The sequence below is a fragment of the Anomaloglossus baeobatrachus genome, chromosome 8 (genome assembly GCF_048569485.1).
Source record: "Anomaloglossus baeobatrachus isolate aAnoBae1 chromosome 8, aAnoBae1.hap1, whole genome shotgun sequence".
NCBI lineage: Eukaryota > Metazoa > Chordata > Amphibia > Anura > Aromobatidae > Anomaloglossus > Anomaloglossus baeobatrachus.
In genome coordinates this window covers 236,571,025-236,594,081 of record NC_134360.1, presented here as the reverse complement: position 1 = coordinate 236,594,081, position 23,057 = coordinate 236,571,025, and the positions used below count along the sequence as shown (strand labels likewise).

General features: G+C 38.5%; 1 protein-coding gene across 3 annotated transcripts in view; it reads left to right on the top strand.

Moving 5' to 3' along the window:
* The window catches only part of FGGY (FGGY carbohydrate kinase domain containing), a 298,106-nt gene that overhangs the window by 102,695 nt on the left and 172,354 nt on the right, over positions 1 to 23,057 (top strand). The gene's annotated exons all lie outside the window — the stretch shown is intronic.

Here is a 23,057-nt window from a genome sequence, read left to right as displayed (position 1 = left end):
ACTAGAGGGAGCTCACTACATACAGATTTATACAGCCACCACTAGAGGGAGCTCACTACATACAGATTTATACAGTCACCACTAGAGGGAGCTCACTACATACAGATTTATACAGTCACCACTAGAGGGAGCTCACTACATACAGATTTATACAGCCACCACTAGGGGAGAGCTCATTACATACAGATTTATACAACCTCCACTAGAGGGAGCTCACTACATACAGATTTATACAGTCACCACTAGGGGAGAGCTCATTACATACAGATTTATACAGCCACCACTAGTGGAAGCTCACTACATACAGATTTATATATAGTCACCACTAGAGGGAGCTCACTACATACAGATTTATACAGCCACCACTAGGGGGAGCTCACTACATACAGATTTATGTAGCCACCACTAGAGGGAGCTCACTGCATACTGATTTATACAGCCACCACTAGAGGGAGCTCACTACATACAGATTTATACAGCCACCACTAGAGGGAGCTCATTACATACAGATTTATACAGCCACCACTAGAGGGAGCTCACTGCATACAGATTTATACAGCCACCACTAGAGGGAGCTCATTACATACAGATTTATACAGCCACCACTAGGGGGAGCTCACTACATACCGATTTATACAGCCACCACTAGAGGGAGCTCACTACATAAAGATTTATACAGTCACCACTAGGGGGAGCTCACTATATACAGATTTATACAGCCACCACTAGATGAAGCTCACTACATACAGATTTATACAGCCACCACTAGATGAAGCACACTACATACAGATTTATACAGTCACCACTAGGGGGAGCTCACTACATATAGGTATATACAGCCACCACTAGGGGGAGCTCACTACATACAGATTTATACAGCCACCACTAGAGGGAGATCACTACATACAGATTTATACATACACCAATAGGGGGAGCTCACTACATACAGATTTATACAGCCACCACTAGAGGGAGCTCACTACATACAGATTTATACAGTCACCACTAGAGGAAGCTCCCTACATACAGATTTATACAGCCACCACTAGAGGGGGCTCACTACATATAGGTATATACAGCCACCACTAGAGGGAGATCACTACATACAGATTTATACAGCCACCACTAGATGAAGCACACTACATACAGATTTATACAGTCACCACTAGGGGGAGCTCACTACATATAGGTATATACAGCCACCACTAGGGGGAGCTCACTACATACAGATTTATACAGCCACCACTAGAAGGAGATCACTACATACAGATTTATACATACACCAATAGGGGGAGCTCACTACATACAGATATATACAGCCACCACTAGAGGGAGCTCACTACATACAGATTTATACAGTCACCACTAGAGGAAGCTCCCTACATACAGATTTATACAGCCACCACTAGAGGGGGCTCACTACATATAGGTATATACAGCCACCACTAGAGGGAGATCACTACATACAGATTTATACAGCCACCACTAGGAGGAGCTCACTACATACAGATTTATACAGCCACCACTAGCGGGAGCTCACTACATACAGATTTATACAGTCACCACTAGATGGAGCTCACTACATACAGATTTATACAGCCACCACTAGAGGGAGCTCACTACATACAGATTTTTATACAGCCACCACTAGAGGGAGCTCACTACATACAGATATATACAGTCACCACTAGAGGGAGCTCACTACATACAGATTTATATAGCCACCACTAGATGAAGCACACTACATACAGATTTATACAGTCACCACTAGAGGGAGCTCACTACATATAGGTATATACAGCCACCACTAGGAGGAGCTCACCGCATATAGATTTACACACAGCTATATACAGCCATCACTAGAGGCAGCTCACTACATAGATTCTTTAGTGGTCCAGTGTGTAAAAAAATTCTATACACCCCATAGTGATGGCTGCAGGCCAAAAACTTCTTACTTCAGGGCAACTAAATAAATCAGACTGATTATTCTAATGGTCTTTCTGGCTCCTTATATCTAGGACAAATATTTATTTTCTCTTTCTTGCTCTTATTTTTCACTGATGACAACTAAGTTCCTGCTTCAGAAAAATAATTAAAGTTTGTCACAGCCCGGCCACCCTTAACTTTCATCACTTATGTCGTATATTTGTGTCTGGGTTTGGACCTAGTTAGTTATAGTTGTCTGATGTTGTTCTATCTGCAGACATTTCACTCCCTTTTTAGAAGATTTTTTTATCTGAATCCAGCATAAATGGGAACAATAGCTGGAGCTTTATAAACCTGTCTTGTTTAGCAGCAAAGTGACAGGTTATTACCAAAACATGTCATCAATAGTCTACAAGGGAGAGATGTCGGCTCCATAAAAACTTTAAAGCTTTTGATGTCAATGTGTCAACAAGGTCAGTCCGCCCCGGCAGCTGGGAATCCACAAGTTCAAGGGCTTCTGTCTGACCGTCTACGACCCCCCACTATGAACAAGCATCACACCCGGATCAGGACCCCCACCACAAACAGCTATAAAGGGGGCTGCTATTTAAACAATTTTTCAAACATGAAAACATCCAACCAATGCATTACACTGTACAGATATATAGATGATGTGTTATGACAGGGGATCCCTCCTGCACCCCCCTAACGTGTCTCATCTTCTTACTCTACTGAGAACAATACAAAATTAAAATCAATATTACAGAAAGAAGGGGGCTGCATTATGTTATTTTTTCGTAACTATGTGACAATATTATAGAAGTTATATTCTTGTACATAGAGATCAGTATTATAGTAGTTACATTCTTGCACATAGGAGGCAATATTATAGTAGTTATATTCTTGTACATAGGGGCAGTATTATAGTAGTTATATTCTTGTACATATGAGCAGTGTTATAGTAGTTATATTCTTGTACATAGGGGCAGTATTATAGCAGTTATATTCTTGTACATATGAGCAGTGTTATAGTAGTTATATTCTTGTACATAGGGGGCAGTATTATAGTAGATATATTCTTGTACATAGGGGCAGTATTATAGTAGTTATATTCTTGTACATAGGGGCAGTATTATAGTAGTTATATTCTTGTACATAGGGGCAGTATTATAGTAGTTATATTCTTGTACATATGAGCAGTGTTATAGTAGTTATATTCTTGTACATAGGGGGCAATATTATAGTAGTTATATTTTTGTACATAGGAGCAGTATTATAGTAGTTATATTCTTGTACATAGGGGGCAGTATTATAGTAGTTATATTTTTGTACATAGGAGCAGTATTATAGTAGTTATATTCTTGTACATAGGGGCAGTATTATAGTAGTTATATTCTTGTACATAGGGGCAGTATTATAGTAGTTATATTCTTGTACATAGGGGCAGTATTATAGTAGTTATATTCTTGTATATAGCAGGCAGTATTATAGTAGTTATATTCTTGTAAATAGGGGGCAGTATTATAGTAGTTATATTCTTGTACATAGGAGCAGTATTATAGTAGTTATATTCTTGTACATAGGGGGCAGTATTATAATAGTTATATTCTTGTATATAGGAGCAGTATTATAGTAGTTATATTCTTGTACATAGGGGGCAGTATTATAATAGTTATATTCTTGTATATAGGAGCAGTATTATAGTAGTTATATTCTTGTATATAGGGGCAGTATTATAGTAGTTATATTCTTGTATATAGGAGGCAGTATTATAGTAGTTATATTCTTGTATATAGGGGGCAGTATTATAGTAGTTATATTCTTGTATATAGGAGGCAGTATTATAGTAGTTATATTCTTGTATATAGGGGGCAGTATTATAGTAGTTATATTCTTGTATATAGGGGGCAGTATTATAGTAGTTATATTCTTGTATATAGGGGGCAGTATTATAGTAGTTATATTCTTGTATATAGGAGGCAGTATTATAGTAGTTATATTCTTGTATATATGGGGCAGTATTATAGTAGTTATATTCTTGTACATAGGAGCAGTATTATAGTAGTTATATTCTTGTATATAGGGGGCAGTATTATAATAGTTATATTCTTGTATATAGGAGCAGTATTATAGTAGTTATATTCTTGTACATAGGGGGCAGTATTATAATAGTTATATTCTTGTATATAGGAGCAGTATTATAGTAGTTATATTCTTGTATATAGGGGCAGTATTATAGTAGTTATATTCTTGTATATAGGAGGCAGTATTATAGTAGTTATATTCTTGTACATAGGGGGCAGTATTATAATAGTTATATTCTTGTATATAGGGGCAGTATTATAGTAGTTATATTCTTGTATATAGGAGGCAGTATTATAGTAGTTATATTCTTGTATATAGGGGGCAGTATTATAGTAGTTATATTCTTGTATATAGGGGGCAGTATTATAGTAGTTATATTCTTGTATATAGGGGGCAGTATTATAGTAGTTATATTCGTGTATATAGGGGGCAGTATTATAGTACTTATATTCTGGTATATAGGAGGCAGTATTATAGTAGTTATATTCTTGTATATAGGGGGCAGTATTATAGTAGTTATATTCTTGTATATAGGGGGCAGTATTATAGTAGTTATATTCTTGTATATAGGGGGCAGTATTATAGTAGTTATATTCTTGTATATAGGGGGCAGTATTATAGTAGTTATATTCTTGTATATAGGGGGCAGTATTATAGTAGTTATATTCTTGTATATAGGAGGCAGTATTATAGTAGTTATATTCTTGTATATAGGGGGCAGTATTATAGTAGTTATATTCTTGTATATAGGGGGCAGTATTATAGTAGTTATATTCTTGTATATAGGGGGCAGTATTATAGTAGTTATATTCTTGTATATAGGAGGCAGTATTATAGTAGTTATATTCTTGTATATAGGGGGCAGTATTATAGTAGTTATATTCTTGTACATAGGGGGCAGTATTATAATAGTTATATTCTTGTATATAGGAGCAGTATTATAGTAGTTATATTCTTGTACATAGGGGGCAGTATTATAATAGTTATATTCTTGTATATAGGAGCAGTATTATAGTAGTTATATTCTTGTATATAGGGGCAGTATTATAGTAGTTATATTCTTGTATATAGGAGGCAGTATTATAGTAGTTATATTCTTGTATATAGGGGGCAGTATTATAGTAGTTATATTCTTGTATATAGGAGGCAGTATTATAGTAGTTATATTCTTGTATATAGGGGGCAGTATTATAGTAGTTATATTCTTGTATATAGGGGGCAGTATTATAGTAGTTATATTCTTGTATATAGGGGGCAGTATTATAGTAGTTATATTCTTGTATATAGGAGGCAGTATTATAGTAGTTATATTCTTGTATATATGGGGCAGTATTATAGTAGTTATATTCTTGTACATAGGAGCAGTATTATAGTAGTTATATTCTTGTACATAGGGGGCAGTATTATAATAGTTATATTCTTGTATATAGAAGCAGTATTATAGTAGTTATATTCTTGTACATAGGGGGCAGTATTATAATAGTTATATTCTTGTATATAGGAGCAGTATTATAGTAGTTATATTCTTGTATATAGGGGCAGTATTATAGTAGTTATATTCTTGTATATAGGAGGCAGTATTATAGTAGTTATATTCTTGTACATAGGGGGCAGTATTATAATAGTTATATTCTTGTATATAGGGGCAGTATTATAGTAGTTATATTCTTGTATATAGGAGGCAGTATTATAGTAGTTATATTCTTGTATATAGGGGGCAGTATTATAGTAGTTATATTCTTGTATATAGGGGGCAGTATTATAGTAGTTATATTCTTGTATATAGGGGGCAGTATTATAGTAGTTATATTCTTGTATATAGGGGGCAGTATTATAGTAGTTATATTCTTGTATATAGGAGGCAGTATTATAGTAGTTATATTCTTGTATATAGGGGGCAGTATTATAGTAGTTATATTCTTGTATATAGGGGGCAGTATTATAGTAGTTATATTCTTGTATATAGGGGGCAGTATTATAGTAGTTATATTCTTGTATATAGGGGGCAGTATTATAGTAGTTATATTCTTGTATATAGGAGGCAGTATTATAGTAGTTATATTCTTGTATATAGGGGGCAGTATTATAGTAGTTATATTATTGTATATAGGGGGCAGTATTATAGTAGTTATATTCTTGTATATAGGGGCAGTATTATAGTAGTTATATTCTTGTATATAGGAGGCAGTATTATAGTAGTTATATTCTTGTATATAGGGGGCAGTATTATAGTAGTTATATTATTGTATATAGGGGGCAGTATTATAGTAGTTATATTCTTGTATATAGGGGCAGTATTATAGTAGTTATATTCTTGTATATAGGAGGCAGTGTGCAGTTTACTAGGAAATGTAATTTACAGGGTTGATATGTCGGCGGTTGCTGTAGACTTTGTATAATAAGCTCTAGAGTGCATTTCCACAAAGTTGTCAATTTGAGCCCCACACGTGAGCGTCGTCTGCTGATTGGCTGGCGTGTCCCCAGAAGGTTGGGAGTAATAATTAGTAGTTTTGTCCTCCATGCTCGGAGACGTGTTTACATTCTGTGCAGATGACTTGTGAGAAAAGCTGCAGAGATGGCAGAATTCTGATCCGTCTATAAACTCCTTCCAGCTGTGCGGTCGCTGCGTGTTGGGAACACGGCGTTTCTCTTCGGGTTTTCTCTTCCTTGAGATTTCAGCCTGTTGACTGTAAATATTCCGATATTATCCCGGCTTATATCGGCGGGTTCATTCTTGGGCGCTTGATGAAGAAGCCTCTGCACTGACACTAATGATACATTGTTTCTTTTTGTGGCCTCAGTAACAATGTCTGCTCTTCTCACAGAGACAGTGTTACTCCTCAGTTTTATGAGGTTAGGTTTGTGGGAAAACTATTTTTTTTTTTTGTTTTTGCTTTTTAATGTGGTCAGAATAGGACGTACAGTCTGTACAATTAAGGATGGGAAAAAGTTTGGTTCCCAAAGTGGACAAAATGTATGTATAGGTTTACTTAGTGGCGTAGCAACTGCTTTTGCCGCCCGAGTCGGTCGTCAAATTTGCCGCCCCCCTCCGTTGGCCATCGATAATCCAGAATATATATAACTTGGGTATCTTGGGTATTGGGTGATGAATGGAGGGGTGCAGTGGCTGATGGGGAGAGCGGTGGCGTATGAAGGGGGCAGCGGCTGATGGGGAGAGCGGTGGTGGATGCAGGGGGGCAGTGGCTGATGGGGAGAGCGGTGGCGGATGCAGGGGGGCAGCGGCTGATGGGGAAAGTGATATCGGATGCAGGGGGGCAGTGGCTGATGGGGAGAGCGGTGGCGTATGAAGGGGGGCAGCGGCTGATGGGGAGAGTGGTGGTGGATGCAGGGTGGCAGCGGCTGATGGGGAGAGCGGTGGCGGATGGAGGGGGGCAGCAAATGGAGGAGTGCGGTGGCAGATCGGAGGCAGTAGCGGTGGTGGATCAGGGCGGTGACTACTGCTGCTGTGGCGGCGCGGCTGAAAGGGGGCAGTGGCGGGGCAGCGGTGGATTGGGGGCTGATCGAGGGCAGCGGTGGATCGGGGGCACTTACCATATGGCACTTGCAGGGATCACTCTCCTCAGCTTTCACGGATGAAGTGAAGCTGAGGAGAGTGGTCACCTACAGGTCACCAGCCCCAGATCCAAGGTGACTGGAGAGATCGGTCACAAGGCCGATCTCTCCAATCAGAGCTGGGGGCGGGAGAAACAGAGGTCACCCAACTCCAGCCAATGATCAGGGCTACAGCTGCACTGATTATGGCTGGATTTCAATATTTCATCCATTTTCAATGACTGAAATATCACAGTGGCTGTGTTTGGCTGAGCGGTGTTCGTCAACCAATCACAGCCTTCGTAGGTCCGGGGGGAGACACCTCCCCTCCTGAGATCAGGCAGAGGTCACCTCCTCCCCGAATCTAAGGTTTTTGCACACCGATCGCAGCCAGCCTCCGGGGCCGCGATTTCGCCATAACGTACTGGGTACATCATGGGTCGTTAAGTACCAGGTCACCATGACGTACCCAGTACGTCATGGGTCGTTAAGAGGTTAATCAACAATTATTATTTCTTCTATGTTTTTCTATTTTTTTATTTTTTACACCCAAAATGCCTCCCCCCTGACACGTGCCGCCTGGGGCGGACCGCCCCCCTCCGCTCCCCCTTTGCTACGCCTCTGGGTTTACGGGTTACTGGTTTATCAGTGGTAAGAGAAAGACTTCTGTGGGACTGAGAATACTGGTTTTGCCAAGAACTAATATAGCTTTCATCACCGATTGCTATCATTTCATATGTCCTGGTGTCCAGTGATTTGTTCTCCAAGTCCTGGTGTCCATTAGTTTAGTGACAAAGTTTAAGTGGCTGAATATGTAGCACGTCAGCCGCTTAAGTAACAATGATCAAACCCCATCAATAAGGTGAAAAAATGGAGGCAACAATCCAAAAGTAAAGTGCAAAGATACCAGATGTCACTGGCCCATGTGGCAATGTTTCAGTTCATGGTTTGAATATTTTTCAAATAACTGCAACCAAAACATGGTCACTCAGTTTTCTGCCAGGAGACACAGGTCTGTGAACTCGGCGACCTCACCTGAGCTGAGGTCACTCAGTTCAATGAGGTCACCTGAGGTTAGGGTTACCTGCGGTCACAGGTGGAGGACCATGAGAACCGCCAGCTGTGACTGCTATTAACCTGAGTGACATCACTGCTCATCGCTGCAGCTCAATCTCTGCCTGAAATTGTCAGCAGGCGGTCATGTTCTATGTAGATGTTCAGATGTTGCAAAGCCGGAGTTGTCATTGGAGCTTGTGTGGATTGCATCAGATCTGGGTGTTTTTGGGATTAATAAAGGGGTGAAAAAGGGTGTTTTTTTGTATTTTATTTAAAATAAAGGATTATTTGGTGTTTGTGTTTATTTCTTTTTACTTACAGACACCTTCCATTACTAATCTAGGGCTTAGTGGCAGCTGTGAGCTGCCATTGACACCTTAATACCCCGATTGCCACTGCACCAGGACAATCAGTACGAGCCAGGTAAAGTACCAGGATTGTCGCATCTATTGGATGTGACAATCTTGGGCGGCTGCAGGCTACTATTTTTAGGCTGGGAGGGGCCAATAAGCATGGGTCGCTGGAGCCTGAAAATACCAGCCCACAGCTGTCAGGTTTATCATGGCTGGGTATCAAAATTGAGGGGACCGCACACCGTTTTTAAAATGATTTATTTATTTAAATAGTTTTAAAAGGCCGCATGCTTTCCCTCTTATTTTGATACACAGCCAAGATTAGCGCAGAGCTGGGGCTGCAGCCTGTAGCCATATGCTTTAGTTGTGTTGGGTATCATAATATGCGGGGATCTTGCGCAAATGTATTTATTTATATTTAGAGCAATATAGACATACAGACAGTGTCTCTGGTTGCAGTCAGACATGCTGTCACACAGGGTGGGGGTGCGTCTAACTGCAACAAATCAGATATGAGGGAACTGCTGGTGAGCAAGGGAAGCAGTGTATGTGCATGAGGGATAATGAGCGGCTCCGGAAGTAGTATGAGCAGCCCGGAAGCAGTGTACAGCAGCGCGAGAGATTCGGTACGTATAACCCCCCCCCCCCTGCTTTACCCCTTTTTTTTTCCTTATTTTTCCTTTATTTTTTTAATTACCCGAGTTGTTGGACCCAGATTGTTATCTGGAATTCCCTGAGGACTCCGGGCCCGGGGTCGGTGCTCGGGTACTTTTGAACCCGCACGGTTCCCGAGTTTTACAATCCGAGTTTGCCCATCACTTATTATCCCTCCTAAAATCCTTGGTAAGGCCACTTCCTGAATGCGAGATCCTCTTTTGGGTTCCATATCAGCATATTGGAAAGCTAGAGCTGTTAGAGGTTTTGCCTGTTTAGCTTATAGAAAGAGACATTTGAGTGCAAATATAATTTATATTATATAAATTTAATTATTTATTAAATAAATAATCAAAATATTCTGTATAAAATCACCATTAAATATTCATAAATATCGAAAAGCTTTTAAAAGAGAAACCATGAAGGATTCAGAATAAAGGGGATGGTGACCACTTTATGATGAAATAGTATTTTTATTCAATTCATTAAAAATAACATATATTAAATATTCATAGAAAATACAAGACTGGATCAAATTCCCAAAAATATTAGCAGCGGTTTATCAGGTTATAAAGTGCTTAATGCAAAGACCAACCATATATAAATATCAATTAATTATATATAACAAAGTGCAAAATTAATATTAAAGTAATAAATAGTTATAATATAATGTATTTATTCATTTATATAGCGCTGTTAATTCCACAGCGCTTTACATACAATGGCTGCACATCAAACTTAGATAATGGTATAATGCCTCAAGCATATGGAAAAATATTGGAATATACAATGAAAAATGCTACTTGCTAATTTGAACATGTGAATAATGAATTGCATACCTGCTATGAATATTAGGAAAAAGGAGATATTTAGCAATCGCATTGATCAATGTAACTGAGCCCCAAAACCTCGTCAAGGTATATCTCTATATTGGGGTCCCTAGCTCTGTGACCCTAACTGTGTGTCATCTCATTGCAATTAAAAACTGCTATGGGTGGAGAGGGGTAACTAAGGACTTTCTTATATAGGAGATGGAAAAAACATGGCCGAAAGGGGCGGAGCTGTGTTCACATTCAGAAAAAAAACTACATATAACTGAATAGGATAACTGAAGTGAGCACTAATATATATATATGAGTGCAAGCCAAAAATACATACTATATATATAAGAATAAGGCTGCACATCAAACTTAGATAATGGTATAATGCCTCAAGCATATGGAAAAATATTGGAATATACAATGAAAAATGCTACTTGCTAATTTGAACATGTGAATAATGAATTGCATACCTGCTATGAATATTAGGAAAAAGGAGATATTTAGCAATCGCATTGATCAATGTAACTGAGCCCCAAAACCTCGTCAAGGTATATCTCTATATTGGGGTCCCTAGCTCTGTGACCCTAACTGTGTGTCATCTCATTGCAATTAAAAACTGCTATGGGTGGAGAGGGGTAACTAAGGACTTTCTTATATAGGAGATGGAAAAAACATGGCCGAAAGGGGCGGAGCTGTGTTCACATTCAGAAAAAAAACTACATATAACTGAATAGGATAACTGAAGTGAGCACTAATATATATATATGAGTGCAAGCCAAAAATACATACTATATATATAAGACTAAGGCTGCACATCAAACTTAGATAATGGTATAATGCCTCAAGCATATGGAAAAATATTGGAATATACAATGAAAAATGCTACTTGCTAATTTGAACATGTGAATAATGAATTGCATACCTGCTATGAATATTAGGAAAAAGGAGATATTTAGCAATCGCATTGATCAATGTAACTGAGCCCCAAAACCTCGTCAAGGTATATCTCTATATTGGGGTCCCTAGCTCTGTGACCCTAACTGTGTGTCATCTCATTGCAATTAAAAACTGCTATGGGTGGAGAGGGGTAACTAAGGACTTTCTTATATAGGAGATGGAAAAAACATGGCCGAAAGGGGCGGAGCTGTGTTCACATTCAGAAAAAAAACTACATATAACTGAATAGGATAACTGAAGTGAGCACTAATATATATATATGAGTGCAAGCCAAAAATACATACTATATATATAAGAATAAGGCTGCACATCAAACTTAGATAATGGTATAATGCCTCAAGCATATGGAAAAATATTGGAATATACAATGAAAAATGCTACTTGCTAATTTGAACATGTGAATAATGAATTGCATACCTGCTATGAATATTAGGAAAAAGGAGATATTTAGCAATCGCATTGATCAATGTAACTGAGCCCCAAAACCTCGTCAAGGTATATCTCTATATTGGGGTCCCTAGCTCTGTGACCCTAACTGTGTGTCATCTCATTGCAATTAAAAACTGCTATGGGTGGAGAGGGGTAACTAAGGACTTTCTTATATAGGAGATGGAAAAAACATGGCCGAAAGGGGCGGAGCTGTGTTCACATTCAGAAAAAAAACTACATATAACTGAATAGGATAACTGAAGTGAGCACTAATATATATATATGAGTGCAAGCCAAAAATACATACTATATATATAAGAATAAGGCTGCACATCAAACTTAGATAATGGTATAATGCCTCAAGCATATGGAAAAATATTGGAATATACAATGAAAAATGCTACTTGCTAATTTGAACATGTGAATAATGAATTGCATACCTGCTATGAATATTAGGAAAAAGGAGATATTTAGCAATCGCATTGATCAATGTAACTGAGCCCCAAAACCTCGTCAAGGTATATCTCTATATTGGGGTCCCTAGCTCTGTGACCCTAACTGTGTGTCATCTCATTGCAATTAAAAACTGCTATGGGTGGAGAGGGGTAACTAAGGACTTTCTTATATAGGAGATGGAAAAAACATGGCCGAAAGGGGCGGAGCTGTGTTCACATTCAGAAAAAAAACTACATATAACTGAATAGGATAACTGAAGTGAGCACTAATATATATATATGAGTGCAAGCCAAAAATACATACTATATATATAAGAATAAGGCTGCACATCAAACTTAGATAATGGTATAATGCCTCAAGCATATGGAAAAATATTGGAATATACAATGAAAAATGCTACTTGCTAATTTGAACATGTGAATAATGAATTGCATACCTGCTATGAATATTAGGAAAAAGGAGATATTTAGCAATCGCATTGATCAATGTAACTGAGCCCCAAAACCTCGTCAAGGTATATCTCTATATTGGGGTCCCTAGCTCTGTGACCCTAACTGTGTGTCATCTCATTGCAATTAAAAACTGCTATGGGTGGAGAGGGGTAACTAAGGACTTTCTTATATAGGAGATGGAAAAAACATGGCCGAAAGGGGCGGAGCTGTGTTCACATTCAGAAAAAAAACTACATATAACTGAATAGGATAACTGAAGTGAGCACTAATATATATATATGAGTGCAAGCCAAAAATACATACTATATATATAAGAATAAGGCTGCACATCAAACTTAGATAATGGTATAATGCCTCAAGCATATGGAAAAATATTGGAATATACAATGAAAAATGCTACTTGCTAATTTGAACATGTGAATAATGAATTGCATACCTGCTATGAATATTAGGAAAAAGGAGATATTTAGCAATCGCATTGATCAATGTAACTGAGCCCCAAAACCTCGTCAAGGTATATCTCTATATTGGGGTCCCTAGCTCTGTGACCCTAACTGTGTGTCATCTCATTGCAATTAAAAACTGCTATGGGTGGAGAGGGGTAACTAAGGACTTTCTTATATAGGAGATGGAAAAAACATGGCCGAAAGGGGCGGAGCTGTGTTCACATTCAGAAAAAAAACTACATATAACTGAATAGGATAACTGAAGTGAGCACTAATATATATATATGAGTGCAAGCCAAAAATACATACTATATATATAAGAATAAGGCTGCACATCAAACTTAGATAATGGTATAATGCCTCAAGCATATGGAAAAATATTGGAATATACAATGAAAAATGCTACTTGCTAATTTGAACATGTGAATAATGAATTGCATACCTGCTATGAATATTAGGAAAAAGGAGATATTTAGCAATCGCATTGATCAATGTAACTGAGCCCCGAAACCTCGTCAAGGTATATCTCTATATTGGGGTCCCTAGCTCTGTGACCCTAACTGTGTGTCATCTCATTGCAATTAAAAACTGCTATGGGTGGAGAGGGGTAACTAAGGACTTTCTTATATAGGAGATGGAAAAAACATGGCCGAAAGGGGCGGAGCTGTGTTCACATTCAGAAAAAAAACTACATATAACTGAATAGGATAACTGAAGTGAGCACTAATATATATATATGAGTGCAAGCCAAAAATACATACTATATATATAAGAATAAGGCTGCACATCAATGTGCAGCCTTATTCTTATATATATAGTATGTATTTTTGGCTTGCACTCATATATATATATTAGTGCTCACTTCAGTTATCCTATTCAGTTATATGTAGTTTTTTTTCTGAATGTGAACACAGCTCCGCCCCTTTTGGCCATGTTTTTTCCATCTCCTATATAAGAAAGTCCTTAGTTACCCCTCTCCACCCATAGCAGTTTTTAATTGCAATGAGATGACACACAGTTAGGGTCACAGAGCTAGGGACCCCAATATAGAGATATACCTTGACGAGGTTTTGGGGCTCAGTTACATTGATCAATGCGATTGCTAAATATCTCCTTTTTCCTAATATTCATAGCAGGTATGCAATTCATTATTCACATGTTCAAATTAGCAAGTAGCATTTTTCATTGTATATTCCAATATTTTTCCATATGCTTGAGGCATTATACCATTATCTAAGTTTGATGTGCAGCCTTATTCTTATATATATAGTATGTATTTTTGGCTTGCACTCATATATATATATTAGTGCTCACTTCAGTTATCCTATTCAGTTATATGTAGTTTTTTTTCTGAATGTGAACACAGCTCCGCCCCTTTCGGCCATGTTTTTTCCATCTCCTATATAAGAAAGTCCTTAGTTACCCCTCTCCACCCATAGCAGTTTTTAATTGCAATGAGATGACACACAGTTAGGGTCACAGAGCTAGGGACCCCAATATAGAGATATACCTTGACGAGGTTTTGGGGCTCAGTTACATTGATCAATGCGATTGCTAAATATCTCCTTTTTCCTAATATTCATAGCAGGTATGCAATTCATTATTCACATGTTCAAATTAGCAAGTAGCATTTTTCATTGTATATTCCAATATTTTTCCATATGCTTGAGGCATTATACCATTATCTAAGTTTGATGTGCAGCCTTATTCTTATATATATAGTATGTATTTTTGGCTTGCACTCATATATATATATTAGTGCTCACTTCAGTTATCCTATTCAGTTATATGTAGTTTTTTTTCTGAATGTGAACACAGCTCCGCCCCTTTCGGCCATGTTTTTTCCATCTCCTATATAAGAAAGTCCTTAGTTACCCCTCTCCACCCATAGCAGTTTTTAATTGCAATGAGATGACACACAGTTAGGGTCACAGAGCTAGGGACCCCAATATAGAGATATACCTTGACGAGGTTTTGGGGCTCAGTTACATTGATCAATGCGATTGCTAAATATCTCCTTTTTCCTAATATTCATAGCAGGTATGCAATTCATTATTCACATGTTCAAATTAGCAAGTAGCATTTTTCATTGTATATTCCAATATTTTTCCATATGCTTGAGGCATTATACCATTATCTAAGTTTGATGTGCAGCCTTATTCTTATATATATAGTATGTATTTTTGGCTTGCACTCATATATATATATTAGTGCTCACTTCAGTTATCCTATTCAGTTATATGTAGTTTTTTTTCTGAATGTGAACACAGCTCCGCCCCTTTCGGCCATGTTTTTTCCATCTCCTATATAAGAAAGTCCTTAGTTACCCCTCTCCACCCATAGCAGTTTTTAATTGCAATGAGATGACACACAGTTAGGGTCACAGAGCTAGGGACCCCAATATAGAGATATACCTTGACGAGGTTTTGGGGCTCAGTTACATTGATCAATGCGATTGCTAAATATCTCCTTTTTCCTAATATTCATAGCAGGTATGCAATTCATTATTCACATGTTCAAATTAGCAAGTAGCATTTTTCATTGTATATTCCAATATTTTTCCATATGCTTGAGGCATTATACCATTATCTAAGTTTGATGTGCAGCCTTATTCTTATATATATAGTATGTATTTTTGGCTTGCACTCATATATATATATTAGTGCTCACTTCAGTTATCCTATTCAGTTATATGTAGTTTTTTTTCTGAATGTGAACACAGCTCCGCCCCTTTCGGCCATGTTTTTTCCATCTCCTATATAAGAAAGTCCTTAGTTACCCCTCTCCACCCATAGCAGTTTTTAATTGCAATGAGATGACACACAGTTAGGGTCACAGAGCTAGGGACCCCAATATAGAGATATACCTTGACGAGGTTTTGGGGCTCAGTTACATTGATCAATGCGATTGCTAAATATCTCCTTTTTCCTAATATTCATAGCAGGTATGCAATTCATTATTCACATGTTCAAATTAGCAAGTAGCATTTTTCATTGTATATTCCAATATTTTTCCATATGCTTGAGGCATTATACCATTATCTAAGTTTGATGTGCAGCCTTATTCTTATATATATAGTATGTATTTTTGGCTTGCACTCATATATATATATTAGTGCTCACTTCAGTTATCCTATTCAGTTATATGTAGTTTTTTTTCTGAATGTGAACACAGCTCCGCCCCTTTCGGCCATGTTTTTTCCATCTCCTATATAAGAAAGTCCTTAGTTACCCCTCTCCACCCATAGCAGTTTTTAATTGCAATGAGATGACACACAGTTAGGGTCACAGAGCTAGGGACCCCAATATAGAGATATACCTTGACGAGGTTTTGGGGCTCAGTTACATTGATCAATGCGATTGCTAAATATCTCCTTTTTCCTAATATTCATAGCAGGTATGCAATTCATTATTCACATGTTCAAATTAGCAAGTAGCATTTTTCATTGTATATTCCAATATTTTTCCATATGCTTGAGGCATTATACCATTATCTAAGTTTGATGTGCAGCCTTATTCTTATATATATAGTATGTATTTTTGGCTTGCACTCATATATATATATTAGTGCTCACTTCAGTTATCCTATTCAGTTATATGTAGTTTTTTTTCTGAATGTGAACACAGCTCCGCCCCTTTCGGCCATGTTTTTTCCATCTCCTATATAAGAAAGTCCTTAGTTACCCCTCTCCACCCATAGCAGTTTTTAATTGCAATGAGATGACACACAGTTAGGGTCACAGAGCTAGGGACCCCAATATAGAGATATACCTTGACGAGGTTTTGGGGCTCAGTTACATTGATCAATGCGATTGCTAAATATCTCCTTTTTCCTAATATTCATAGCAGGTATGCAATTCATTATTCACGTGTTCAAATTAGCAAGTAGCATTTTTCATTGTATATTCCAATATTTTTCCATATGCTTGAGGCATTATACCATTATCTAAGTTTGATGTGCAGCCTTATTCTTATATATATAGTATGTATTTTTGGCTTGCACTCATATATATATATTAGTGCTCACTTCAGTTATCCTATTCAGTTATATGTAGTTTTTTTTCTGAATGTGAACACAGCTCCGCCCCTTTCGGCCATGTTTTTTCCATCTCCTATATAAGAAAGTCCTTAGTTACCCCTCTCCACCCATAGCAGTTTTTAATTGCAATGAGATGACACACAGTTAGGGTCACAGAGCTAGGGACCCCAATATAGAGATATACCTTGACGAGGTTTTGGGGCTCAGTTACATTGATCAATGCGATTGCTAAATATCTCCTTTTTCCTAATATTCATAGCAGGTATGCAATTCATTATTCACATGTTCAAATTAGCAAGTAGCATTTTTCATTGTATATTCCAATATTTTTCCATATGCTTGAGGCATTATACCATTATCTAAGTTTGATGTGCAGCCTTATTCTTATATATATAGTATGTATTTTTGGCTTGCACTCATATATATATATTAGTGCTCACTTCAGTTATCCTATTCAGTTATATGTAGTTTTTTTTCTGAATGTGAACACAGCTCCGCCCCTTTCGGCCATGTTTTTTCCATCTCCTATATAAGAAAGTCCTTAGTTACCCCTCTCCACCCATAGCAGTTTTTAATTGCAATGAGATGACACACAGTTAGGGTCACAGAGCTAGGGACCCCAATATAGAGATATACCTTGACGAGGTTTTGGGGCTCAGTTACATTGATCAATGCGATTGCTAAATATCTCCTTTTTCCTAATATTCATAGCAGGTATGCAATTCATTATTCACATGTTCAAATTAGCAAGTAGCATTTTTCATTGTATATTCCAATATTTTTCCATATGCTTGAGGCATTATACCATTATCTAAGTTTGATGTGCAGCCTTATTCTTATATATATATAGTATGTATTTTTGGCTTGCACTCATATATATATATTAGTGCTCACTTCAGTTATCCTATTCAGTTATATGTAGTTTTTTTTCTGAATGTGAACACAGCTCCGCCCCTTTCGGCCATGTTTTTTCCATCTCCTATATAAGAAAGTCCTTAGTTACCCCTCTCCACCCATAGCAGTTTTTAATTGCAATGAGATGACACACAGTTAGGGTCACAGAGCTAGGGACCCCAATATAGAGATATACCTTGACGAGGTTTTGGGGCTCAGTTACATTGATCAATGCGATTGCTAAATATCTCCTTTTTCCTAATATTCATAGCAGGTATGCAATTCATTATTCACATGTTCAAATTAGCAAGTAGCATTTTTCATTGTATATTCCAATATTTTTCCATATGCTTGAGGCATTATACCATTATCTAAGTTTGATGTGCAGCCTTATTCTTATATATATAGTATGTATTTTTGGCTTGCACTCATATATATATATTAGTGCTCACTTCAGTTATCCTATTCAGTTATATGTAGTTTTTTTTCTGAATGTGAACACAGCTCCGCCCCTTTCGGCCATGTTTTTTCCATCTCCTATATAAGAAAGTCCTTAGTTACCCCTCTCCACCCATAGCAGTTTTTAATTGCAATGAGATGACACACAGTTAGGGTCACAGAGCTAGGGACCCCAATATAGAGATATACCTTGACGAGGTTTTGGGGCTCAGTTACATTGATCAATGCGATTGCTAAATATCTCCTTTTTCCTAATATTCATAGCAGGTATGCAATTCATTATTCACATGTTCAAATTAGCAAGTAGCATTTTTCATTGTATATTCCAATATTTTTCCATATGCTTGAGGCATTATACCATTATCTAAGTTTGATGTGCAGCCTTATTCTTATATATATAGTATGTATTTTTGGCTTGCACTCATATATATATATTAGTGCTCACTTCAGTTATCCTATTCAGTTACATACAATGGCAACACTGTCCCCATTGGGGCTTACAATCTAGGTTCCCTGAGAGTATGTTTTTTTTTGGAGTGTGGGAGGAAACCAGAGAACCCGGAGGAAACCCACGTAAACACGGGGAGAACATACAAACTCCTTACAGATGGTGTCCTTAGTGGGATTTGAACCCAGGACCCCAGCGCTGCAAGACTGCAGTGCTAACCACTGAGCCACCACAAGACTGCAGTGCTAACCACTGAGCCACCACAAGACTGCAGTGCTAACCACTGAGCCACCGTGCCACCCATAGTTATATATGAATTAGATATAAGGTATACTGAATAATACCTAAGAAAATATAAAGTGCTGTAATGTGCAAATCAATTAGGGATTAGTATACCTTCAAATTGGTCAAAAGGTCCTGCGTACCGCTATACCCCGACGTGCGTTTCAAGCAATCTTTTTCTCAGGGGGTGCTATATAAATACATGTATACTCAATACAAAGCGTTGGCACGTGATCTTTCCAAAAGACCAGTGGACGTTCAATACGTATAGAGGAAAGGTGATTCCTGCAGCTAAGGCTAAGTTCACATTTCCGTTGTTTTGCATCAGTCACATGCGTTGCTTGACGCATGTGACTGATGCGTTGTACAACGGATGACAACGGTGACAAAGAAAAGAATTTCTTTGTCGGACTCCGTTGTGTGCGGGGGGCGGAGTTCGGGGGGGGCGGAGCTGAGGACGTCAGTCTGCATGGCTGGGGACAGGTGAGTGTGTGTGTGTGTGTGTGTGTGTCTACATGCGGAGTGCGGGAGGGGGCGGAGCCGAGCGGGGCCGTGGAGCTGAGGATGTCAGTGCCGCGGGGACTGCAGGGCTGGGGACAAGTGAGTGTGAGTGTGAGTGTGTGTCTGAGTGTACACATGCGGAGTGCGGGAGGGGGCGGAGCCGAGTGGTGAAGTGTCGGCCTCCTTGCACACTGTATCCAGGGTAAATATCGAGTATAAGCAAAGCACTTTTTGCTTGGTTACCCGATATTTATCTTGGATACCAGCTCAGCACGGGCTCCCTGCACCCGTAACCACTGTAAATATCGGGTAACTAACCAAAGCGCATTGCTTGGTTACCCGATGTTTATCCTGGTTACGGGGGCGGGGAGCCAGAGAGCGCATGTGCAGCAAAATCCTACGGATCGCGCTGCTCAAAAAACGTTACAGGCTGCGTTGCTCCCGCCCAGCGGTCAGTTAAAAAACGACTGACCGCGACGCAGCGGATGCAACGCAGCATCATCAGTCACAATCCGTCACTAATTGAAGCCTATGGGGAAAAACAGGAGTCCTGCAAAATATTTTGCAGGATACCGTAATTCCTCAAGGCGACGGATTGTGACTGATGCAAAACAACGGAAGTGTGAACTTAGCCTAAATAGGAAAGGGTTCTTTACAGTTAGAGCAGTCAGACTGTGGAATGAGGTAGTAATGGCAGACACTATAACAGCATTTATGCAAGGACTGCATGCTTGTCTCATAACTATTAGCATTGTGGGATATAAAGAATCTAGCTATGGAGAAAGGGTGAACTTAATCGCTCCGGCGTCTTTTTTTTTTTCGAACTGTGTAACTATAATGTGATAGTTCCTATACTGTGCATTCCTGTGTGCGGTCCCCCGCAGTTCTGCCCCGCAGACAGGGCAAATTAGTGCATATCCTCATGTCGCTTTTAAACAGCTGTACCGTATATAGCACAAACTGTGTCCATGATTTCTGCCAAAACATCTGGTTCCCAACCGCCTGAGACGGGCTGACCCTAGCACAAGTCGCAACGTAATCCATCATGTCAGAACATCACAGATCTGCTGAGTGCAAAGAGGACATTTGCTTTTTATTGGGAAAGAAAGATTCTTTTATTACGGGGGCCATGATGTTTCAGCTCCTTCTGCTGAATCTGATGAAGACCTCTACCTGCTCGTATGTGTATAGGTGTCCATGACTGCAAAAACGAAATGACCATATACAGACAGCAGCCGCTATGTCATCTAGTAACAAAATAAGGGAACCCCTTATATATATAAAAGGTTACTGTCATCTGAGCATATTTTTCATAAATCATCATTACAAGGAAACATAAGAATCTTTGTAATATATCTTATCAGGGAAATCTGCTTCTTTCTCCATTTATGAGCCTCTTCTTCTCTCCTGATCTCCTCATCATTCACTCTCATTCATTCAGAAAACTGCTAAAATGCATCTTGGCAGCCTATTGAAGTCAATGGAAAGGTGAAGGGAGAAGGAGGAAGAAGTAAACTGAGAGAGATAGTGCTTCTGCCTTCTGAAAAGTGTTTTATGTTATGCCAGAGCTGGATTCACATGTACACTGCTCCATACTGCTGGATAATATGTATATGTGCTCCTTAGTGCTGCTTTATAGTAAGTGTTTTATCTCACCCTAGAGCTGGATTCACAGCTACACTGCTAAGTAGAGCTGTATAATTTCCTCTGTAGTGTTTCTTTATAGTACGTGATTTGTTTCCTCACCCCAGAGTTGGATTTACATCTATACTGCTTAGGACAGCTGTATAATGTCCTCCATAGTGTTGCTTTATAGTAAGTGTTTATTTTCACCCCACAGCTGGATTCACACCTACACTGCTAAGTACAGATGTATAATGTCCTCCATAGTGTTGCTTTATAGTAAGTGTTTATTTTCACCCAACAGCTGGATTCACACTTACACTGCTAAGTACAGATGTATAATGTCCTCCATAGTGTTGCTTTATAGTAAGTTTTTATTTTCACCCAACAGCTGGATTCACACCTACACTGCTAAGTACAGATGTATAATGTCCTCCATAGTGTTGCTTTATAGTAAGTGTTTATTTTCACCCCACAGCTGGATTCACACTTACACTGCTAAGTACAGATATATAATGTCCTCCATAGTGTTGCTTCATGGCCAGTGGTGTTTTTTATCATCCCAGAGCTGGATTCACAACTACACTGCTCTGTATTGCTGTATAATGTCCTCTATAGTGTTGCTTTATAGTAAGTGTTTTATCTTACCCCATAGCTAGATTCACATCTACACTACTCAGTACAACTATATAATGTCCTCCATGGTGTTGCTTTATAGTAAGTGTTTTTTTCACCCCCAGAGCTGGATTCACATCTACACTACTCAGTACAGCTGTATAATGTCCTCCATCTCCATAGTGTTGCTATATAGTCAGTGTTTTTTTTTTTATCTTACGCCAGAGCTAGAGTCACATCTACACTCCTCAGTACAGCTGTATAATGTCCTCCCTAGTGTTTCTTTATAGTAAGTGTTTTTCTCACCTCAGAGCTCGATTTATACCTACACTCTTCAGTACAGCTATGCAATGTCATCCATAGTGTTGCTTTATAGTAAGTGTTTTTTTCTCACCCCATAGCTAGATTCACATCTACACTACTCAGTACAGCTATATAATGTCCTCCATAGTGTTGCTTTATAGTAAGTGTTTTTCTCACCCCCAGAGCTGGATTCACATCTATACTACTCAGTACAGCTGTATAATGCCCTCAATCTCCATAGTGTTGTTATATAGTCAGTGTTTTTTTTATCTTACCCCAGAGCTAGAGTCACATCATCTACACTACTCAGTACAGCTGTATAATGTCCTCCATAGTGTTGCTTTATACTATAAAGTTTATAGTAAGTGTTTTTCTCACCTCAGAGCTCGATTTATACCTACACTCCTCAGTACAGCTATGCAATGTCATCCATAGTGTTGCTTTATAGTACGTGTTTTTTTCTCACCCCATAGCTAGATTCACATCTATACTACTCAGTACAGCTATATAATGTCCTCCATAGTGCTGCTTTTTATTAAGTGTTTTTTCTCACCCCATAGCTAGATTCACATCTACACTGCTCAGTACAACTGTATAATGTCCTCCATAATGTTGCTTTATAGTAAGTGTTTTTTCTCACCCAAGAGCTGGATTCACATCTACGCTGCTCAGTACAGCTGTATAATGCCCTCAATGCTGCTTCTGAA